Below are 25,355 nucleotides of genomic sequence, written 5' to 3' on the forward strand. Positions count from 1 at the left end.
ACCATTACCCACAATTTCCGTACCTGAACCATTACCCATTATTCCATACGCAAACAATTACCCAGAATTCAATACTCGAATCAAAGGACACAAGGTGACGTCATACAGAGAGATGTATACCTCAGGGAAATTCCAAGGAGTCCATATTCATGACGCCACTTATCTAATCATACAATGACGTCATTGATCTTATTGACCAATGACGTCACGGTTTCTTATCTTATCTACATCTTGATCTTGTTCATAGTGACACACATACTACTGACGTTTTGTGCATATTTTCTTTCATGTTCACATTTTCTAAAATAATGGCTCTTTGGATCAACTCCATTTCCCTTCGATGCAGTACAACATTTTCCAAACCTTCAGCATATCCAAAGTATGAAAAACTTCTCACCACAGTAATATTCGAAATAAAATAAAAAAAACTTGAATAACATACACCCAAATGTAAACATAAAAGCAAAAGGCAAATTACATCAGTAATATTTGCAATGTGCTCTTAACTAACAATCGACACCTAATTTCTGATGACGTCAGATAATTTCCTTATAGAAAAATTCGTGCAAACATGTGTAATTAGCGAAATGTTTCCCAAGGTTGCTAAGTTGCAAGGGAAATACTGTATTCCCTTTTCACATGAAGCTATAAATGTCGTCTGGTTGATGACTGATTCGCAAAGTGTCAATTGTAGATATCACGTGATATTTTGTTTTCCGCCTTTGTTTGGGAGAATGCAGTCACGAGACACACTTTGAACTATAAAAACCTGAAAATGAAATATTTTAAAAGTATAATGGAATGAGCTGAAAACATCACTTCTATGTTTATAATAATTAAACATTTTTCATACAGGAAAAACAGTATTAATATCGAGAATTTTAACATGCTGTTTACCTTAATCTTAAAACACTGTAAAGAAAGAACCATATGATACGTTCGCCTTATCGCCATCTAGCAGACAGTGAAAAATACAGAATTTAACAATAAGCAGTGAATTATCACTAGTGTTTGAATAACTATAAAAACGAATTATGACTTCCTGATGGCACTGGAGATTTGCGATTACACAAAAATTGGCTCGCACGTGTTGCAATGAAATGTTTCTTGCACATCCATGGCTGTTCTCGTCTGTAGTCCAAGAATAAAAGCGGAATAATGTCTGTAGATAAATGTTTGCATATTCATCTAGTAGTAGTATAGTGTTTGTAGTAAATAATAGTACTGTATTTGAATTTCTGATTTGGTTTCTTTAGAAACCAAATAAGAAATTTCAAATTTGGAAGTATCCAAATGGGAAAAAAGGGATACGAAATACTAAGCTTACAAGAGAAACGTCGTAATATCCCAAAATGTTAAGTCAATGATCGCGGTTTTGTTTAAAGAAAGCGCTTCAAAGGTAAATCATAATCCTTCAGCGGCAGGCCAGCTAGGGGTTGTACTAACCAAAGTCGTATCTACGTAACACGCGGACCCTGCAATGGAAGCGGGGAAAACGCGCAGAGGAAGAAGTGTGTGGAAGTTCTGAAATGACCCTCATAGAAAGTACATGTATATTTAGCGAAATATTTTCCGTACATCATAAAACGAATCTCTGCGAGAAACACTGGAAGGGAAATATTGTTTTGTTTTCTTTAAAGAGCTGTCGTCTTTTTGATGTCTTCTCCTGGCCGATGCTTTGGGTTCTACTCGGTAGGACTACAGCAAGCATCTCAATCTCCTCCAGCGAACTAAATTTCTTAGATGCTGTAAGATGCTTTTGTATAACCTATCAGATTTATTCGCGTTCTAAACCACTCGAAAAGATTATGCCGGTTTGACTTAGACTGCATTCTGCATAAGTAGGAAACAGTACTGCCTGTGTAAAGGTGAAATAAAAGCAGAAGGCACCATTTTTGTCGCGTAATTTTTTCCGTTTTAGATAAACCGATGAATAAACAAAAATCGGAGTTATTACCTTCAACTTGTTGAATGAAAGAGAAATTAGCCTTTTGATAGTTCAAAGTGCTAAAACTAGAAAAATGAATACAAAGAAATCCATGAACACATTTAAACGAAGCATGAAATCTCTGCTGATGACGCCACCGACTAGAAATTGAATTTTTTGAAGCAAGTCATAGCGAAATGTTGTCCGTAATTCATCATGCATTTTCATGCGCGTACTACCGGCAGTAGACAAATTGTGGTGATAAATCACCCGTAGATACTTTTAAATGTTTTAACTGATTTTTTCAGTGAAAAAATCGACATTACAGAGATATTTTATCCAACACCTGTGAAATGGGAATATTAAAATAGCAAGTTAAGTTAAAAAGAGCTACCCACAGTAAAATTAGTTCCTCCGGAATGCAAGCCAAACGTTTAATCTCAACAGCGATGATCGGATAATCTTGATTTGCGAATCTCACGGCAAGTGTGAAAGTATTATGTCTTTACGTGATAAGTGTTGTGGTTACAGGGTACTATAATTTATTTTAAGAATTACGTTACTGACTGTGGACACGTTCGTTGAATTAAATTACGGGATAATTCAGGGCATTTTATTGCGTACAACAAACCAACTTCAGTATAAAATTCATGCCTGCTTCTTATCACAAAAGTCAAATCATCTAAAAATTCCCAACGAATTTAAATGTATAATATCCTACTACTCTATCAATGTTAATTTTGTTCAAAAGCGGCTGCATAGTCCGCCTAATGAAGAAAGTAGTGTCAGCCACTGAATAAATATTCCACATACCTACGTTTGGAATCTTGATATCTGAAGAAAAGAAGACGTGATTCGAAAGACGTTAATCTCTCTCTTGCACAATACAAAAACGGCTTTTCAATGTCTCATACAGTAGACTGTGGATGTCTTGAGCAGTTGTCATAGCTTCCACAGAAATGACGTAATAAAATTATCTACTTCGACATCACCTTCTGCATAAACAGATCAGTCATTCTGCATCTGTTGCAGCAATAACTTCCAGACAACAAAAACAGCTTTACTGTTTGGTTTGCACTTTGATTCTGCATAATTATCATGTATTTCTTTTTTTTTTCATTCCAATACTGATTGCAATTCTGTTCTCCAGTTTAATCTTATTCCATCTATAGAGGAAACTAAAGTTATTTTGAAACTGATTGATATTTAAATCTCTCTCTCAATGTTATAATAATTAAGATAAGCACACGTGTAATAACTGTTAACAGAATGTTCAAAAGCACAGCTAACATGCCGCATAAGATCCCTTGGTAACCATCATGAAAGCAGAAATATATATTGACTACAATGCCACCTACTGTAACAGGACGCGGATGTAAAACTTATAATTGAAACTGAAATGTGGAAACATAACACCTAATGAAACAAACATATCTTTTTTTATTCAATAGAGAGACAATTACAGACGATCACTTGTAATTTTAGCATTCAGCCAGAGAAATATCCTCAATCGAATCCACGTAGACTCAAATATGTGTGTTCATGAACCTTAACCAGTTCTTGGCGATTAAAACAAACAAGCAAAATATTGATCATACAAGAGGGTACAGGATGTACTCTCATGTATCCTTGAAACCTTCTCATAGTTATGGATTTTTCCGCTATTTATCCCTGCATAGTGAACAGTCAAATGTGTCCTGAAATCTTCTTTTCTTTCAAAATGATGATAGTGAAATTCTCTCACCTACTGTTTCAGCTGTTCATTTTCGTACACAACACCACTTTTCACATCGCAATTTAATATTCCTTCCCTCCCCTTGATTTCTTCTTTTCCACCGTGTTTTCTCCTCTCGCATGGATGGCGCAGTAGACTCACCTGGAAAGCATACTCGATAAAGTTCTGCTTTGAAAACACAGAAGAAAGTTTACATCCCATAAACTGTAGTTGTTTAACTCAGTGCTTTCTTCATTTAACTACATGATCTGTGATTCTCACTGATCACTTCCTTTATTTCAACTTGAACATGCAGTTAAACCAACGTGCAAGTAAACAAACAATAATATGCGTTTTAAATTATATAACTGAAATGGGTTATGCATTGAATTGTATGTAACAATACAGAATTTTTAACAAACATCAGTAAATCTCAAACATAAATCGAACTTAACATAAGTAACGTCTTCATTACTTTCATAACTAACGGTGAGATAAAGTTTCTTGGTGGCATACAAGACCTCGCTTGGACAAAAATTCACTGGAACATGTGTTGCAGCGAAACATTATCCGCACATCCTTGTGGGTTTCCATGTGAAGTTTAAGGTTCAAGGCACATGATAAATCTTTGTGGCACACTTTGCAACGGAAAAGATCTTTCTTCACATGCAAATGCAAGTGCTGTCTGAGTAGACTCTTCCTTGAGTATCTTCGAGGACAAATTTCACAGCGAAAGGTCTTTCGCAATTTCCGCTGGGGATCGGCTGATCTGCCTGGAGTTATCGAAAGAACAGAATTGGAACCTAAAAAAAAAAAAAAAAAATTCATGAGAATGATTCAAGTTTCTTATTATCAAACAAGACTTCATTTCTGTAGTGAAACAGAGGCTTTCTCATTTATTGGTCCACTTATACGAGTATCATCAGCTTTTATCCTATAAATGAGTTGCCTCGGTAATTGTGGTATGAATATCGGTTTTCTTCAAACACTTCCTTGAATTTTAGAACTAAACTTAAAACGACCTTTTTTGATGAAATTCAGCAATATTTGGTTCTCATAATAATTATTATTATCATTAATAGCCATTAAAAGCCCCTGACCTCTTAGTATTCCTAAATTTGGTAACCATTATTATAGGATGAAGAGGTTAATCATATGCCTATAAGAATTCCACGCATGCATTCTGCTGTACCGTTTAACTGATTGTGGGATAAACATTACGATTTTCCGGAGGAAAAACCCCACCTTCGTACCACATTAACCAACTCCTTGCTGTTGAAAATCACTAATAAAAATCACTAATCACTAATAATCACGTTTAGGATTCCTTGAATCCTAAACGTGATTCAAACCTTAAGCCATTCCGACCAAAGGACATCGTCGAAATCGACAGAACTACGAATTACTGTTTCTACTGTGAGAAAAACCAAACGTTTTTACGGGAGATTTCAACTGTGAAAGAGATATTGAAAGAAGATTTAGGAATATGCTCGGAGTTGATAGAGACCCATTTATACCGAAAAGAGAGGACAATAGAATGGTTAGAAATCATTCAACGCTACATTAAGAGAATGAAATATCGGCTGGTAATCTACATACTGGTCAGGTGTCAAGATACCGCATTCACTTTTGAGAAACGGTATCAAGATACCGGTTCTCAAAAGTGAACGAAGAATGCGGGTATGAATATGGACCCTTTAAATGTCTTTTGTTATTTTCATTCCGTGGTGCTGTGTTCCCCTTTCTTTTTGTTCTTAACTAGATTCTCACGAAGATTATCTGCGATTAGTTGGCGTAATGCACAGAACCAAAATACCACTGAAATAAACGTAAGAAAATTGTGGACATTTAAATAACACGAATAATCCACTGGTTATGTTTGATTTTTTATTTCATTTTGTGGTTTGAAAATTGTGATTCACGTGATTTCTGTGTCTTTGGGGAAAAAAACGCTCCTTCCGTAGGATAAAAATGAAAACATCAAGAAGCATAAGATAAAGCCTCAAATCTCCTGTAGTTTTGACTGCAGAAAAAAAAAATAGCGGAGTGCGCTGCTTTATCACTCACCTACAAGGGGCAATTTGCTCTATCGTGTCTTGCTATGTAAATAAGAAAGCTTGGTCACTACTCCCTTTGTTAAGCACTAAGAGCTTTTCTTTTTTCTTAACATCTCTGATGAAAAAATGCTGCACAGTTAAGTCGAATGATGTTTTTAGTCAGGTTGGCCGAATCGTTTTGTATCCACTCTCCAAACAACAGCAATTGTGATAACATTCGCAATAATATTTGCGAATGTTATCGCGTGGGAGAGGAATTCAATCCATTGCCGGATGAAGCCATAATCCTTCTTGAAGGTCTGCAGTAGACTGAAAAAAAAAAATGAAAAAAAATGAATAGAAGTTCAGATTCATTAGTGGGTTCAATTCTCATATAAAAATGTCATAGCTGCTAACCCCGAAGATAGTTTCACGATAGAAAGTTCTTCGTTATATTTTAATATCTCTCTCTCTCATTCAGAATTTTTAGGCTTTTATTATGATTGCAAGCTCTGAATGATATACTCTATATTATTTCCAAAAATAATTAAATAATTCGTATCAATCAACAAAATGCTAAAAAGAAAAACAAAAGAAAAATAACAAACTTTCCACTGCAGTGTGTGTCTAAATAATAAATATTTCAGATGCGATCTCAAAAGTAAACAGAAAATCATTGATGGAATTATATTTCAGGGAAAAAAAACGAAGTCTATGCACTTCCTGATCAATCCAGGGAAGGATAAAATCAGAGCAGAAAGGCAATGAAACAATTATTGAAACAAAATCAACGAACAAACATCCTAACTTACCATGAAATATCTTCTGATGGCTGGCAAGATTACGCTTGGCAGTAAATTCTTTACAGCACGTGCTACAACGAAACGTTTCACGTACTTTCTCGTGTATTTTCATGTGGGACTTGAGGTTACTAGCAGTGGAGAAATCTCGCTGGCAAACTTTGCAAGGAAATACTTTTCTATCACTCTTATGCAGTTTTAAGTGTCTTACTAGATGGCTCTTTTGGGTGTAAAGTCGTTGGCAGACATCACAGCGATGATTTGCCCAAGGCTTCTGCCGACGATGCAATAGACTGAATTGCTTATTGGAGGAAATTGGACCATCCCCTATAAATAAAACGAGGTTATGTCATTTTCATAGAGCTTGTTCAAAATCATATGGTTGTGTGCATGAAATATTTATAAAAAAAGCTAAAAAAAGTAATTTGTTACAGACATAAATCGACAGAAGTGAGAAGTAAATTAATACATCCTTACAAGAGTTCAAGGTAGCTCAGTGGAAGTGGTGCTTGCATCCTCTGCGCTTAGCCGCACGAAGATAGACCCATGAGGTCAAGTCTAGTCGCCGACTGGAGGAACTTTTTCTAAGCCTTTTTATGACCGGTTCCCGAGTTAGTAGATCTCTGGCACGGACAAGCAGTTTGTTTCTCCAGGAAACTCGGGTTTTTCTTCCCGTAAACTCAAGAAAATCGACCGTAGAACCAATAATATTTCAGACAGTAACATATCCTGTTAGGATTAGGTACCGGGAGATGGCAGAACTTGTTTGCTCGTCTGTTCATCGTTTCGCCTATAATTAGTGACAGGCATGGGGCAGATACCTCTGATTGGCTACTGGTGGAGGTTGAACTGCACACTCAGTCTCCAAAAGCTAGATGGGGTTTAAAGGCCTCGCCTACTCCCTATAAAGGAGTAGGCGAGGCCTTTAAAGGAATAGAAAGGGAATAGAAAGGCGTTAGTTTATTTATTTATTATTTACAAGAGTTCATATATGATGTTTGACGTAATTATTGAATGGATTTATCGTTTAACGAACATTTCGCGGATCTTTCATAGCTTGCAATATTCACGTGACCCCTCCAAGCAGTCCGAAGACTCATCGCGGGAGGACACTTATTGTACAACTCTCCGTCTCCACCACTACACTGAACCTCTACTACCAATCACCAACATCATCGCCATCTACTGCCCACCACCACAGCTAGTATTTTTTTGTCTGTAAATTGCGTGTGTTCTGAAGTGCCGATTTATCTGCATGCGGGCTGGAAAACCTGAGTTTCCGGGAGAAATAAAGTGAATAATGTAGTATGTAGACAAAAAACAAACAGTTAACAAGATCCACACCCGTTTCTTACTGCAAAAGACAGCGGATTTTCTTATAGCAGTCAAAAACTCCTCATCACTACACTAAGAAATATAAAATATTTTGAAGTAAAATGAAACATGCATCGTTCAAAGAACTGTCTTAATTTTTTTTTCACTGTTTTTACCAGAGTGGTTAGGCACCTATAAGAATCGTCTTGTCACAAAACAAGTTTTCAGCATCAGTAGATGATCATTAATTGGGTTGCTCGGCTGTTTTGAGGTTTAAGCCAAGAGCAACTAAAGCTATGAAGCCAGGTAAGGTTGATAAGATTACGGTACTGCTAACCGCAGTGTAATTGATCAAAATAAATATCTCGTTCACTTCATATTGTTTGGTTTACACGTTTCGGCGAATGGAAAAGCTAGGAGTGCGTTTTTGTGAAATACCGATAATCAAAGTATACGAGGAAGGAAAGCATGATAGGAAGAGGTCAAGTTTGTTGGCAAACTGGAGGGGGTTGTTTGGTATTCTGGTGGGAAGGTTTATGATCTGAGATAGATCAATATTAATGGCGAACAACCCACCTTCCCTGCCTGCTTGATCGGCGAAATTGGAGAAGGCGGATCCAATATGAGTTGTGGACATTAAATTCCAGAAGAAGGATGACCTCGCTATTTGGGTACTTGGACTGCAAAAAGTCGAGCTTTAGAGAGAGAGAGAGAGAGAGAGAGAGAGTTGAAGTCAGAGTGGTTGACGGACTTTGGAGAGCGACTGAGGGAGCACATGAAAAGGGCAGGTTGATGTGGTAGAGAAAGTTTGAGCCAAAGAAGATCAAACAGTGGGGATTCAAGGATTTGCAGTCTCTGGTATGGATATTATGCAAGACAAATTAAAAGCAATAAATGGATGGGGTTGGTAAAAGAGCGCAAATTGAAACAATGACTAAACGCTTTAAAAGGAAAAGACTCGCGTAAAATGATAACAAGTTAAAAATAAATGTTTCTGACACTGCCCTGTTTCGCTCCACACACAAACACACGCATACACGCGCTCACACACGTTATTAATTGTGCTCTGTTCATTCTTGACACGAAGTAAATATACTTACAAATTAAGTATATTTAAGTATTTTTAAGTATTATTATTATTAACAGTTTAATATGGAATGAGGTCTCTTCCGGAACTGATTTTTCGTATCACACAGTTCCTGTGCCGCCAAGAAATATTCTTTCACTCTCTTACAGGTTTGCTTCCGTGTGAGATTATCTCACGGAATCAGGAATTCAAGTTCGTAAGTAGCAAACTGCACAAGAAACCACCCCCTCGTATGCTATTTCGGTTATTGTTTGCAGATACTTTGGTGGGGAGATCTGTGGTCACTTCAAGAATGATGTTTGAGGTTGGTTTTTGCAGATATAAACTCGACTGAAATCTAAATGGGCATCTGAAAAAAAAAAGAAGAAAGAGTAACATTATTAATCTTCCGCACTAACGCTTGGTATAATGAAAATGATCAAAGATACCAATTGAGAAATGACTCAATAGATGAAAAATTAAAATAAAATCGCTTACCTAAAGCACACCCTTTCTTTGTTGATTCGTGGTGTTAACGAAGTGATGGATTTAATGTGAGTTTCTGGATAAAATGCAACAGACTATTAAAAAGAAAAGCCACTGAATTCACTTGGAACAAGTTTTCTTAACATCGCCAGTTTATTTACTTTAGCGCCATCTTTTAAACCGATTCGTTGTAGAAATTGATTCAAATTTATTGCAGAAAGCTTGTTTTTCCTTCGCAGTCAAATGTTGCTTTGCTATAATGGATCACTGGACAACAAATTTCAATTTTCGTTTTCCTTTCTGAAAACATGCGGATGATCTCAGAGTGTTATCGATATCAGAATTGTATGGCATTTTCATTTATTTTAAATCTCACAGTCAGCTGTTTTAGCTATGTAAAAATCAAGCGGATATATATAAATTATGGATTTACGATAATTCATTTATTAAATAAATTTTCTATTAAAACTGATAGCAACTGATTTTTTAATTATTTGATATCATCACTCTACGAACATATCCCGATCCATTTGTTTTAAAAAAATTAAAAAAAAATAATAATAATAATTGTTGGCCGATTATTAGTATGGGTACGTAAGGTGTTCCTCTCTCCGAAAAACTCGGAGTTATAGTCAAGAAAATCGGTCGTAGAACTCACGCTATTTCAGATAATAATAAATAGTGTTAAGAGCTAGTGATCAGAGATAGTGGCAGTTGTCTTGCTATAATCTCTCTCTCTCTCTCTCTCTCTCTCTCTCTCTCTCTCTCTCTCTCTCTCTCTCTCTCTCTCTCTCTCTCTCTCTCTCTCTTCCTGAAAACTCTTGATTGATTCAGAGCGTAGGCTCCCTGTCGGCTTCCTTAATTTAAGGAAATGGGGACACTTCTGACGAGATATGTTCAAACATGTCGTCAGTGGTTCTTTGTTGTGTGTCGGGGGGGGGGGGGATGAAGAGGGAGTGGAAAGAGAGAGAGAGAGAGGTACGTGTTCGTTGTCTCCTGCGGATGTTTCTCCGGTCGTGTGTTAATATCAACAACAATAACGTGACATTTATCAGCGCGAGTATCCAACGGAATTCAATTAATGTATACTCGAGGGAGTTGCTATTTTCGAAGGAATAAATTCTGTATCCATTGAAGCATCTTGAATGCTGCGGTTTTTACCCGTTTTTAGACATTAAATACAGGAAACTCACTTCAAGCACGAAATAAGACACTTTTTAAGACGCTCTAATTATAACATTTTAATTAAACGGTTAGAAAAAGGTTAATAAATAACAAAAAACGAACACCGGAAATAGCCCTCATATGTAAGAAACCGAAAACAGTTCAATAAAAAATAATGTGATTTGGAATAAAGGGTTAGTAGGAGATGTTAATACTTTTTTTTCCCGCCTCTCGGAAAAGTGTAAACATCGAATGCATTAGTACTCTAGGCAAACTCACGGTTAACTAATACGAAGACTCAAAATATCGAATATAGAAGTTTTTCAATCCATTTTAACACTGTAATCGGCTGAGCAGTGAAAAAAGCCTCACAATGAGGCGACGAAAATCAACACATCATCACGCAGTTCACAAACTTCCATTCCACAGCGGAATTCAGCTTATAACGGTAAGACATCCATTCAACCAAGAAGATGTTTCACCCCAGTCAGCACGAAACAACCCGTTCTCACAACCAGCAGCTAGGAGGGTAAATGAAGAGCGATGCTCACTATGTAATTCTGCATAACACCCCCGCATTAATTACATTTCGTTCGTGGAACACTCCAACAAACGCAAATCAAATGAACTTCGATTATTCTTCCGATCAGCGTAGTTTTATTCTCGAAGTTTCTTCCTCGACTTCAACACCGCTTTAGCGAGGAAGGGAAGACTGAAAAATAAGAACAGACAAAGAATAATTTTATATTTATTTTTCGTTTGTTCTTAACTTTGTTTGTATGTATGCATTTGGATTACATAAATATAAACAACATAATAACTCAAAGAAAAATATTAATATTGTAGGTTTTAACATAATATTTTTGATGGCTCCGAAGACTTTTCCTTATTAATAGATCTCTTTTAGAAGAAAATATTTGTCTTCCCTCCTTCTCTGACGAATTCCTTTCGAAGTGCGATCATCTTTGCTGGAACAGGCGAATCTTTCTGAAGTCAAGTTTGCCTATGAATTTTTGTTCCACTTGTACGTTTCTCTGATTATTTTAGGGTTCTTTAGGATGACATAGGTGGTTCTTTCTTCATGTTTCTCAATGCATTCTACTGGAGATGACATGGTCTGAATTTGGCAGTCGAAGAAAGAAACCTGAAAGTTAAATAAGATTACTGAGAACAGTAAGGGAAGTATGCTTATACATAATTTAATTTCTGCTAGTTTAAACAAAGAAAAATGTGCTCCATTGATGGATTACATATTTTTTAACACACGTTCTGCACGCCACGCATGCCATTACTTTCCAACAACAGTTGCATTAAACATTGATGTTTGATGCAAACATTGAGTAAAAAGGTTATGCGCACCAATTCTGCTTCTTTTATCGTTATGTGAAATACGACTTTAAAACAAAAAAAATATCTCACGCAGGTCGGTTATCAGTACTATCGAGAGTTTCTACATGAAAAGTGAATCTTTACATGGACCAAACCCAATGCAGATTTATGATGCTTCACGTGTTAGGCTGGGATTGTTGTGTGGATCGGAGGAGCGTGTTCTGTGCGAATCTCTCTTATTTCGGCTCAGTGAAGGTTTGAAAAGCATTAAAGAAGGTTCCAGAAGCGATAGACCATTGAAAAGCCAGGGATGATCATAGATGATAATCATCGATGGCCTGCTTGAATAAAATCTGCAAAATATATTATGAAATCAGAAATGAAGCAAACATATCAGTTAGAGTTTTACATAATTTTGACAAAATCTGAAAAAGACAAACGTGTTACTAAAGGATTGAAGGATTATTAAGTCTCTTCGCCATCACCAAGAGGGTTCCACATCCATTACAAAATAAAAATAAAAATGAAAATAAAAAACAAATAAAATAAAATACGGAAGCTTAAGTGGTAGAGTTAATGATATTAACGGTCACGAAAAGAATGAATTGATAACGACAACGAGAATACTTACAACATCGGCTGTGACCACAGCACGCTAAACGGAGTTTATAGAAGTTAGTTTGTATCCGAAAAGCCGTAGGATTGACATGCGTGCAGCTAGAGCTGATTTTTTGTGACAATGCAAAATGAGGTGAACTGTGTAATCCTCCTTACCCCCTGAATAGTCCTGAGCCCCACCAGACTTTGATTCTCCCAAGTTGAAAGAACCACTCGTTTGAAAATGCTTCGCTAATGTTGACAAGTTTTCTGCAGAAGTGATCCGACTTATCCAACATATAAACAGCAAAGCGCTTGCTGATAGGAATACATAATTTCCGCATACCTTGGACAACAGCAATAAGGTAGAATATAAATTATATTGAAGGCCTGTAAGTGTCGTTTATTAAATAAATACTTAGTTTAACAACAAATGCAATGAGCTAAACTATTAGAATATCCCTGGTGTATTATAGAGGGCTGTCGCAAGCACTTAAGCTCTAAATCAGTGGTTTTGAAATTGTGAGCGCGAAGCAATGGTCAAAATTTCAAAATTGTGACTATTGCTTATTTCAATACAGTACATTAAAACACTTGCAGCGTCCATATTTTTTGGTTAACGTTACTACATTGGAAATTACCTCTGCGGTTATGACTACAAGTAGTCACCAAATGCGTCAAAATATCATTTCATTTAACGCCTAAAATTGTTATTAAATTCTTCGATGTTCAGTTGTTCTGAATATATGTGTCTTGTATGTCGTACTTGTATTATTGCTAGTCCTCTACTCCACGGATAAATTACGTGGCCGGTTTGCCTCTTCTGGCGGACGAAAAACCCGAGTTTCCGGTGGAAAAAACCCTTGCCTCCTCATGAGATCGGTTAACTTACCTTTAGCCGAAAGAGACCAGATAAAGCTTCATAATTTCACTGGTTAGATTTGAAAAATTGGAGCTGTTTTATTCCAAGGAATTACGGGTAGAAATATCATCGTCAAATCCACATCTTAAAAAGTTATTACTGAAGAACAAGCTAAGCGATCTCACTAAATGTTTTATTAATTAAATGTTGAAAACATTTCATGTTATTAAAATAGAAAAGAAAAGAAAACCTGAAAAAAAAAACTGAAATCGGAATGCAGACAAAGAATATTATGTGAAAAGGGAATAAAGCACTGTTGAAAACTAAATCACAACTTCACGTTTCCAGGTTGAAGGATTATTAAGTCTCTTCGCCATCACCAAGAATCGTGTCAAAACCTGGAAATCAAATACCACTGGTGAGAACAGTACGGATAAACTCTCTTTAAACGAGTATAATTTCTCCTTTGCTAATTTCTAAATTCTCTAACTGAGTTACAACAAGGAGGATATTTGAACTCTATAACTCAAGTTTAAAATACATAGCATTTTTAGCATTTTAAACTCACTTCTATACTTTAACCATGTAAGTCGCTTCAAAACGAGTGAAAATTCTGAATACACACTTTGGGAAACAGCTTTACAATATTCTTTGAAAATATTGCATGAACCATATGAGAAATAAACATCTGCAAAAACATTATAATCATCAGTCTCGCTTGTAATCATTCACAATGAATGAAACATCGTGTAATCACAATTTTCTCATTGTTGCTCACTAAACTGGTAAATGGTGATCGCAACTCGCATAATTTGCATGCAGCTAAACAGACTCCAGAACCCAATACATAAACAGAAGTGAATCCAAATTAAAGACTATTGTCGGTCTAGATATAGCCAAGCGGATAAGGTTTCCGCTTTCAACGTACGATTGTCGTCTCAAATTTCACGATACGTGGTAGTTATGAAAGTTTTAGGCGAAGAACTCAGTGTGGTGAAAAACCAAATGATTTTCATTACTTTTTTTATTTTTCCCCCCCGCCAAATTGCTTGCTGGACCCTTGAAAAATAAAGTACCACATTTAGCGTCTACAGCAAGTATTCTCAATTACATAGCTTGTATTCCACCCAATGGAATTATGCTATAAGTCTACAGATTTTCATGAGTGAGACTGTTACAAAATAAAATAAAATAATAATAAAATAAAATAAATTAACACTATTAAGCAACGCATGCATTAAGCAGCCATAACTTGCCATGAAACTGTTCGTTCTCATTATCAGTTTTGCGTAGGATATCTTTTTAAGGTATAAAATATAAACGATAATAACTCGGGAGTTGAAAAACCGAAAAATAACTGAAGGAGGCGTGAAATCTATTTCTGAAATCTACCATTTGTGAAATTTCGAAAAATTGCACAGAACTGTAAGAACGATTCCCATAAAGATTCACCCCTCCAATTTCGGAGAAAGCATATAGGAAACAATATGAATTTTTATTTTTGCCTTTCTTAACCAAGTTTCAAGTTATAAATTTTAATCCTATAACTTAAATAATTTCGATAAAATATTTCGATAAATTCACTAATGTGATTGAAAATAATCACTTTAACCCTATATGAATAACAATATCCTCTAAATGAGAAAATGAAGAGACTTCTTTTATATTTTAAAAATATCTTTCCACATCACATTAAAAATTCTGTATAAAACTAAACGTTCCGCCTAACTCAACACGGAATTCTTATTTTTATAAACTAGTGATATTTAAAATGTATAACTTAACAATATATAAAATATAAAAAATCAAATATTCCATGTTAGCTGTTGATAGAAAAAACATAAAGCTACATACAAAATTAAAGTTAAACGACAGAAATGTGCAACTACTTTCATTTAAGCTTAATAGCATCGACACACACACACACACACACACACACACACCTAGAAAATATCATACCATTAAAAATATGAGATAATTTTGCTGGTATTATAAATTTAATCATTTCCTTCAGCAAACTACATACACTCTGCTTGGAAAGAAGTCAGTGGACACGACCATGGGCAAGGTGCATCGTGCATGTAACGAGTCACGTGTTTGTAGCCGGTATAAATTCGAAGAATGTGATGCTCCAAGTCAGTGCAACTGCATTCTGGTGAAATGGCTGGGAAACAACGGAGTATGAAAGAAGCGTTTTGATAAGATGTGATTTAGAAGGCGTATCTGTTCGGCAATTATTGACAAATTGGACCATCCGAGGTCAGAAATCAGTGATATCATACTGAGATGTTAGGTGCTAGAAACACAGAACGTCTACTGAAAGTGCTATCCACAGTGGACGACCGACGACACTCGCCTTACGTGACTGTAGTATACTATGAAGGATAATATGTAAAAACCGCTATTCGTCAGACGACTCATTGAATGCAGAGTTCCAGACATCGCCTTGAACAGGGATTTGCACAAAGACATTTAGAACCGAAGCTCACAAAATGAGTTTCTATGGTAGTACCGCAACATGCAAGTCCCGCATTACCGAACCAATATGCAGCGTCATCTTCGGTGGTGGAAACAGCACCTACAGCTGGACGTGGAGTCTTGGGAAGTTGTGTCATGGAGCGACGAATCACGCTACACTCTCTGCCGAGCAGATGGATGGGTGTGGCAGGTTCCCAGTGAACGCTGTTACCAGAGGGTGTAATCCCAGCTATGAAAGTGGCGGTGTGATGGTATGGTCTATTTTTCTGGTTTAGCCTCGGATCTCTGTTTGTGGAGCCACAAACAATGAATTTGGATAGGAATCTGAGCAATGTAATGTTTCCTACTTTGTGGAGTTTCTACAGAACTGACTATTGCCTGGTTCAGCAAAACAATGTACAGTGTCATAAGGCTGCTTCTGTAACTGCGTGGTTTGTGGAGATGAACGACACCCCATCTTGACTGGCCTCCACAAGGCCATTATCTCAACTATTAAACATCTTTGGGAGAAATGAGAGCGTCAAGTCAGTGATGTCAAAGGACGTTCGCCCTACAACAGTGCAGGACCTCATTACATAACTACAGGAAGAATGGTCCAAAATTCCAATTGATCGCTATCGTACACTTCTGGAAAGTATAACCTGTAGGAATGCTGCATTCATCGCCCCGAAAGGAGGTCCTACATCTTATTAAGATGGGCGCGATAGCTGTTTGTTCCTCACACTGCGGTGTCCTTTGACTTCTTTCCAAGCAATGTATACGTAACGGACTACAAAAACGTATACTCAAAAAAAGAAAAAAGAAAAAAAGGCTGATAGCTCTTTAAAGTTGAAGAAACCCTGCACCGCCATATTACTTGGCTTAAGAGTCCTTGCAGTGACTATTGATCAATGATTCTCTACACTATTTTGGCTCAAAAGTCACGGCAATGACTCGAAATATGAGAGCTTACCAATATCCACTTTGTTTTCTTAAACCAGAGCAAAATAATTAATAGTAACAGCAGATTTTATTTAAGTATTAACATTTAACTTTATGCAAATCAATCAATATTATGGTATTATGTATTATGCTATGCATTATGCATAATTTAACTGTTAATGGTATAATCCTTTCTCTTACTCCATGGATTAGTCACTACAAGGGACTTAACGTAATAATGATAATAATAAATTTTTGACAATAACAATAACAAAGCAGAGATCGCAGAATTTTTTCATTTATTTTATAGTCTTGCATCACATATTCAGCTGAATTCCTGAGAATTTCCATTTCTGTAGCTTGAATTTGATTTTCATCTTTCTTTATTTATGGCTAGTCACTTTCATATTATTACTGTTATTATTATTATCTGAAACCTCCAGGGAGTCAAGGACTCATCGAGGGAGGCTATAAATTACCAAAAACAGCTATCATACTTTCCCTTAAATTCAATCATACTCCATGCATTTACTACCCCTAAAGGCAAACTATTTCACTCGCTCCTCTATCAGAGGAAACCTAGCTCTTACCCCTTTCTTGACCGCGAACAAACTTAACTTCCATGGATGCCCCAGTGTTTTCTCCCCACCTTCCACGAGAAATTTCATCAGATGATATCCTATAACACTCATTCCGAAGTTTATAGACCTATATAATATCACTCCTCTTTCTCCTGTTTACCAGAGTCTGTAATCCATATACTCGCAATCTGTCCTCATAATCTAAATCCCATAATTCCACATATAATCTTTGTAACTCTTCTTCGCACCCTTTCCACTGCTTCTTTATCCCCTTGGAAACCAGAGCAAAATAATTCAGGTGTGGTCTTATCAATGGCTCATAAGGGCCACAAACGACTTCCTTATCCTTATATTACAAGGTTCGCCTCAACATCACAATTATCCTCTGAGTTCTATTTGCCACTTTTGCTATGCGACCTTTGAACTTCAAATTCTTATCCACCATTATGCCAAGATTCCTAGCGTCATCAATTTCTTGTAGCATAACCCCGCTAATATAATCAGTCGCTGGAAATCTCATCATGCCAAAGGGCAGAATTTTACACTTACTCGAATTAAACTAATAGCCATTTATGTTTGCCCAAATTTACAGCCTATTCAAATCAATTTTGTAAGTGCTGGATATCATTAGCATCCCTGATTGCCCTGCCTATCTTCGTGTCATCGGCAAACAATTGCACATCTCCTGTTAGACTCTTCCTAATGGCATCAATATATAGATTGAACAATGGCCCAAGGCTTAAACCCTGAGGTACACCACTGACAGTTTATTATCAATGGTTGCTCTGTAGTGATCTGCATAGGCAACCTATAGTAATATTATGCACTTATAAAATATCAAAACTCTGACTACGGGAAATATTGTTACAACAAACTCCTGGGATTCCAACCAAAGCTTAGCACAGGAGTTGTCAATCATTACAAGTTCTGACATTATTTCAGTAGTGCAAAATGTAATTGCTCTCACTTTATTATTGAATTTCGGGTTACAAGCTAAATTTCTCACAAAAGGAAATTTATAAAAAGCCTACGAAAAGTAATCATACTCAACGTTCTGAAAATGATTATCTAATGGACGAGAATCAATTTTTGAAATGGCGTATTAATTATAACAGTATATGAGACCATTTAATCAGCAAGTATAACAGTAGGTTAGATAGAATATTATGTAATATTATCATAGTATGATTATTGAAATATGGATGGCTTGAATGTATTTTTATTATGCATTTACCTAAAACAAAATTGGTATATTGATGTTTATAATTTAAAACTAGTTTTTATGTTTAAATTTTCGATTATTATCTGCACCAAATCGATTTTACTGAGGCGATTTTGTATCTAGCGCAATTCAAATACTTCAGAATTAAAAATGCCACATTACTAGAGTTCAGCCTACCTCTTTTGTGCAAGTTCTTTTCTCAAACGAAAATAAAAAAACTCCTGATCGATTTGAGTTGAAAAAAGATCCTGATAATAAATTACATCGGACCAAAAAACATATATAACTTTAATTTTTCTACAACGCGCTTGCCTATCGCTTTCGTAAAGACGCCATTTAATTCATTAAGCGCCATCTATTAGATTGTCTTACTTAAATAATTTAATATACTTATTCAAATTTATATTCTTATTTCAAAATCCTTGTGCGAAAATGGATCGCCAAATCCAATAACACATCAGCATATTCATTTCATTCTATTATGAAAGATATTTACAAAATGTATAAATCAATTTTCTTTACAGAACGAATTACGAAATTTATGATATATTAGAGTATATCTAGAAGATTATATATATATATATATATATATATATATATATATATATATATATATATATATATATATATATATATATATATATATATATATATATATATATATATATATATATATAGTATATTACAAATAATAGTAATCGATGGTATACCAGCTCGAGTCTTACGTGAAGCGACAAAGGAATTGTCAGTTCCTTTGATCACATTGTTTAATTTAAGTCTCAGCTCTGGGTTAGTTCCGAGTGGGTGGAAAGAGAGGAAGATAGTTTGCATAAAGAAGATTCCAAGACTTAAGTTTCCGACCGATCAGCATATCAGGAATCGTTGTTAAAGTTTTGGAGATATTATTCAAGAGTAAAATATAGGAATGGATAGATGAAAATGGGACATTGTATGGAAGACAGCATGGTTTTGTGAAGGGTAGATCATTCCTCAGTAACTTGCTCACGTTTTATAATACAGTGACGGCTGAACTGGATAAGGGTAATGGATTTACAGTGATACTGCTGGACTTTGCTAAGACCTTTGACAGAATACCACATGGAAATGGAATTCTAATCAGTAAACTGCAGCACATGGGGATGGATACAGGGTTAGTGAGATGTATAGGAGGGTAGTTGATGGAGAAATATCAGAGAGTAGTTTATTAAGGAATGGAGTCCCGAAGAAAGCCTGTTCCTAGTGGTGTGCCGCAGGGTTCTCTTCTTGGACCACTGCTATTTAATTTGTTCATTAATGATATAGAAAAGGATCAAAGAGGAACTGCTCATTTATTTTCTGATGATGCAAAGTTGGGTAGAGCAATAGTCAATGCACATGATGTCAAAATTTTACAGGATGATTTGGATAGATTGGCAGCCTGGGCTAATGAGAATGGATGTCAGTTTAATGTAGCAAAGTGTTAGGTTATGCATTTTGGGGTGAAAAAATTAGCAGCAGTATGTCACATTGGTGGAACTGTACTCCAGGAGGTTGACGAAGCCAGAGATCTGAGTGTGTTGGTGGATAGGGAGTTGAAGTTTAGGGGGCACATAGCAAAAGTGGCTAAAGCTCATAAGATCGCTTGGTTACTGAAGAATAATTGGACGAGAAGAGATAAGGAAGTTATTGTTCCTCTTTATCGAGCCTTGATAAGACCCCCATCTTGACTAGTATATCCACATCTGGGCCCCCTGGGTTTCTTCTTGATGGGGAGGAGGTAGCAGCATCCAGAGGCGAGTGATCAAGATGATAGCTGGTCTATGGAATGCACATTACGAGAACAAGTTGAAGTTCTGTGGGTTACAGAAATTCGTTGATAGGCGGAAAAGGGGTGAGTATGATTGAGACATTTAAATTACTGAAGGGTTTTTACAAGATTAATTCAGAGGAAACTTTTCAGAACAGGTCTGGTGATGATGAAAACTAGGGGCCATCCATGGAAACTGAGCAAGAGTGTAGTTAACAAGGGTGTTAGGACTAGGTTTTTACTTGGAGAGTGGAGAATGAGTGGAATAAGCTGCCAGAGTTTGTTGTGAGTGCCATGACTGTAAATGAACTGAAAGCAAAGTAAGATAGATACTGTGCGAATGCCGAATAATTTTTTTTCATATGATGTGTAGGGCCTTCCCTCGATGAGTCTAAGGACTCCTAGGAGATATCCGTAATAATAATAATAATAATAAATTATTATTATTATTATTATCATTGGATTTCAATTAAAAATCTTAATAATACTTTTTTGCCTTTATATTATTTATTTACAACACATGTTCTTCTAATATTAACAATGAAGATTATACAGAATTTTTTATATAATTTTTTTCAAAGTTTGAGAAAGAGTGATTATACAAACGAATTTTTGCATTTCTTTATAAGGATTACTTGTAGACGAGTGAGGCAAGTTAATCCCACCTACTTCGAAGTTTGGGCTAGCTTTTATGAAGAGAGTGGTATTTAGTCTTCACTATTTGTGTTGTTGCTACTGTTTATGTATGGGATGTAGGCATTGGATGCTAGTCATTTGTGATGTGTATATTAGTGTTAATGGTATCTTAACTCTGTTAGTATATTTTCCAGAGTTTGATTTTTAATGTTCTGCAGTTATCTACGTGTTTTAAATTTCTTGGTAGGTTGTTGAGTTGCGTGGGTATCTGATGTGATCTCACAAATAACCGTATGAGTTGTTGAAGGGTGTGGGGATGTAGAGAGTTGTTGTAGGTCATGTTATACGATATGTGTCTTTGTGGTTTCGATAGGTGATGTTGAAGTAGTAATTCCTTGTTGATGTCATGAAGTGATTCAGGTTTTAAATGCTCAGAATTCTGTTTATCGCCATGTGCTTGTCTGATATTGGTTGTTACGTGTAAGGTGTCCAGATCACTGTTGACACGATTTTCCTGTTTAGTGTTTCTAATTTTCTTAGGTGGCTGTTTGATGTATTTGCATAGATTGTTATTCCGTATCTGAGTAGGGATTCGCAGATACCGTGATATAGGAGTTTTTTTTTTTATATTGGGTGGAATAATGTCTTTAACTTGGAAGAGTTTTGCTGCGGTGATCCGTAGTTTGGTGTGTAGGTATTCTATATGTTTTGCCCATTTATGGTGGGAATCTATATACAAATCGAGGTATTTTACGTGTGTTACAGGTTTGATTTCGGAACATTGGCAGGTATTTTTGTTGTCAATGCAGCAGTATGTGTGACAATGTATCGATAGTGATGCAGGGCATATGATTCTTAGGTTATGTGTTATCAACATCTGTGTTTTAGTGTTATGTTGAATAGAGTGGGTGATAATATGGCACCTTGAGGTACATCGTGTTTTACTTGTATACTCCGACTGTGACATGTACCTATTTTTGTTACTTGTGTTCTGTTTGAGAGGTAGTTCTTGAACCATGTATGCAGTGTTCCTCTTATACCTATTGAGTATAGTTTAGTGAGTAGTTGGTTATGTTCAAGTGTGTCAAATGCTTTGGTTATGTCCAGCAGTATAAGCACGGCGTACTTGTTTTTGTCGAGAGCTTTGTTTATTGTGTCGACGATGTCTTCTAATAAAGTAATGGTGCTTTTTGTTTTCTGAAAGCCGTATTGGTTTTGTGAGATGATGTTGTACTTCTGTAAATAGTTCTGTAGTTTGGTATATGTTATTTTTTCTAGACTGTTTGAGATGACTGGCAGTGTAGCTATTGGTCTGTAGTTCTGAGTATCGTTTTTTTGCCGTGTTTGTATATTGGCGTAATTACTGCAGTTTTTAGTTGTTGTGGAATAATGCCTGTGTAGAATATTATGTTGACGAGTTTCAAAGGTATTGGATTTATTTGTTCAAAGTGTGTTATAAGGTCTGTGAGTCTTATTTTGTCTATTCCTGGAGTGGTCTTTGGTTTTAGTTGTCGGATTGCTTCTTTCAGTTGCTGTTTTGTTATGGGTGGAAAATACATCGTTTGTTGTTGACTTTGTGTCGGTAGTTTTTTGTTGATCGTTGGTAGTTTGTCTTTTTTGAGTTGTGTGATGTTGTTTGTGAAAGCATGGTTGAATGAGTGTGCTAGTTCCTCTTGGTTTGTGTCCTGACCGAAGCTTTTTGCAATAAAATCTTGTGCTGAAGTATACTTTTTTCGAGTTACTAATTCGTTGATTGCAGCCCATGTTTGCTTAATGTTGTCGTTATATCCCATGAATTTTTGGAAGTAGTAGCGTCTTTTTGTCCTACAAATTTTTGTTGTTAGTTTATTTCTTGTGTTTTTGTATAAGGTTTGTAAATGTGTGTTACTGGGTGACGTGTTAAGTTTTTTCCATAGATTTTCTTTTACAGTAATACTATTTAGTATGTCGTCATTTATCCATGGATTGTTGTCTGTTTGTCGCCTCGTGCTTTTTTTTATATTTCTGTGAACTTTAGTTGAAAATTCTCGTATAATGTTACAAGATCATTTATTTTAAGTGGGGAATTCCAGTCTGCATTTTTTACATGGTTATCGACAATGCTCTTTAGTGTGATCGAGTTTTGTCGACTTTGTGGTGGTGGGAGAGGGGGGGGGGGAACGTAATAAAACGAAGTTGAGACAAAGTAGTGATCGGCAATTTTGACGTTAATTACTGATGATCTATATGTATGGATAGGAACCCGTATGTCGATATGATCAACGCATGATTTTGTTAGTGAGTTATTGAGTATTTCTTCTCTTGTTGGGGAGTTAATGGTAGGGTTTATGTTGTACTGACTTAGTATATCTAGATATGTGTTAGTGATTGAAGAACCGTGGTCAAGCGTATTTATGTTAATGTCTCCTATTAGGATGAGCCTGTGTGTTGTACCGGGTTCGATGCCGCTTAGCCATGTTTCTGACTAGTGAAGAAAACTGAGTGAATTATTATCTGTGGGTCTGTATATTGTTTTTATTGTGTATTTGATACTATTGTGGCTATTTGTGATTTTCAAAATTAGTGTTTCCGCATGTTCGAATAATAATAATAATAATAATAATAATAATAATAATAATAATAATAATAATAATAATAATAATAATAATAATAATAATAATAATAATAATAATAATAATAATAATAATAATAATAATAATAATAATAATGTGATATATATGTAGGTATATACATATATGTAAATATATGTGAATAAAATAATAATAATAATAATTAACGTTCAGAATCAGAAAAAAAAAGACCTTTGAGAACTGAGAATATTTGAGAATCAGGTTCGTACGAGGTACAATTACACAATAGTATATTTATACCGTAATAAGAAAGTTTGAATTTTCTAATCGCTATAGTCAATTGTTCAGTAGATTCTGCTTTTACATTTTCTGTTCATCTTTGACAACCGTTTTTCACTGGACAAAAATATCCTTAGTAGACCTTTGTGTCATTGTAACTAATTTCATGAAAATTTACTTGGAAGAAGTCGAAGTGACAATTGACAAAAGATATTTTCAGTTATACGTGGCAACCAAGAAGTTGCTGTACCTCAAGTAAATTTACAACCCTGATGAATGGCATATTCATGATAATTTGCATACAGGCAAATCGACTTTGAGAAACCATGCAATTTGTAAACAAAAAGTACTTTCATTTTCAAAATGGTTTCTAACTTCTCTTGAAAACAATTTTCTAAGACAGCAGTTCTACAGAATTTAAAGTACTTGAGAAACATTCATATGTAAACCAAATCACAGAAGCGTAAATAAAATTCTTGACTATTTATTAAGAATCTTTATATTTGTTGCCTATTTTTAATATACATTTATATGTATCATTTTCTCGTATATTATTATTTTATATGGTGAAAAAGCGTATTTGTAGATGGGAAAGTCTCTATAGTGGTCATGACATATTTTGTAAAGGAACAAATAAAAACAAAATTGCTTATTCGACGTACTCTCTGAGATATTAAAAAATCTCCCGTGTTAACTGACTTTAGCTTCCTCAGTTCATCTAATGAATCCCGGCTTCATTCAGAAAAGATATTCGTTGTTAAAAAATGTTTTAGCTGTTTACACATATCTCAGATACTTGGACAAGACGCATTTAACTCTTACTAGAATTGCTTAATTAGTGAAATAGTTAATATTTTTTCGAAATTAATAAAACGACCTTATATGTAGATGACACGAGTAACCATGTCATTTTGGTAGTGGAAACGCTTCCAATATTAATAATCACAAATTTCGATTTCAGTTATGAAATGCGGTGTCGAATATCGTTTAGAAGTTCATTTTAAATCTTTCCATCTTTCGTGCTTTTAAGAATGCATTTGCTACTGAGAGTACACCAGCTTTATAATGCTGATTACTTTATAATACAAAGTTAACATCTCATAAAGGATAATTAATTAAGGAATGTTAATTACATTTAATTAATATGCAAAAACAGAAGAAATAAATCATAAAAAGCGTCTTGTTTTCTGTTGAATTGGTGAATCAAAAAATATAAAATAACAGTATTTAAATAATATTTTCAGCAACGGATTAAAAATCTGTAAGAAAATGCTAAAATATTCAAATTATGTTTCACACTTATTTTATATCTGCAGATGTACCAGTAAGCAATATTCAACACTTCTTATGTATCGGCATAGCAAATGCTTAATATAATCTAAAACGGTCCTGAAGATTTCATTTAATATGGCTCATGGTTATTTAATTGTTCTACTGATTCAGTGGGTTTTCCTCTTTGAATGAAAGCAGAGATTCAACTTCTCAACTCAGCAAAATCAACCGCAGTCTACACGAGTAAACACACAAAATAAATGCTAACTGAGATACATGTTCGACTGGATTATTTAAAATTACGGCAGAAGAAAC

The sequence above is a fragment of the Typopeltis vanoorti genome, chromosome 2, assembly GCF_054136105.1.
Source record: "Typopeltis vanoorti isolate ZY-2024b chromosome 2, IOZ_Tvanoo_1.0, whole genome shotgun sequence".
Classification (NCBI taxonomy): Eukaryota; Metazoa; Arthropoda; class Arachnida; order Uropygi; family Thelyphonidae; genus Typopeltis; species Typopeltis vanoorti.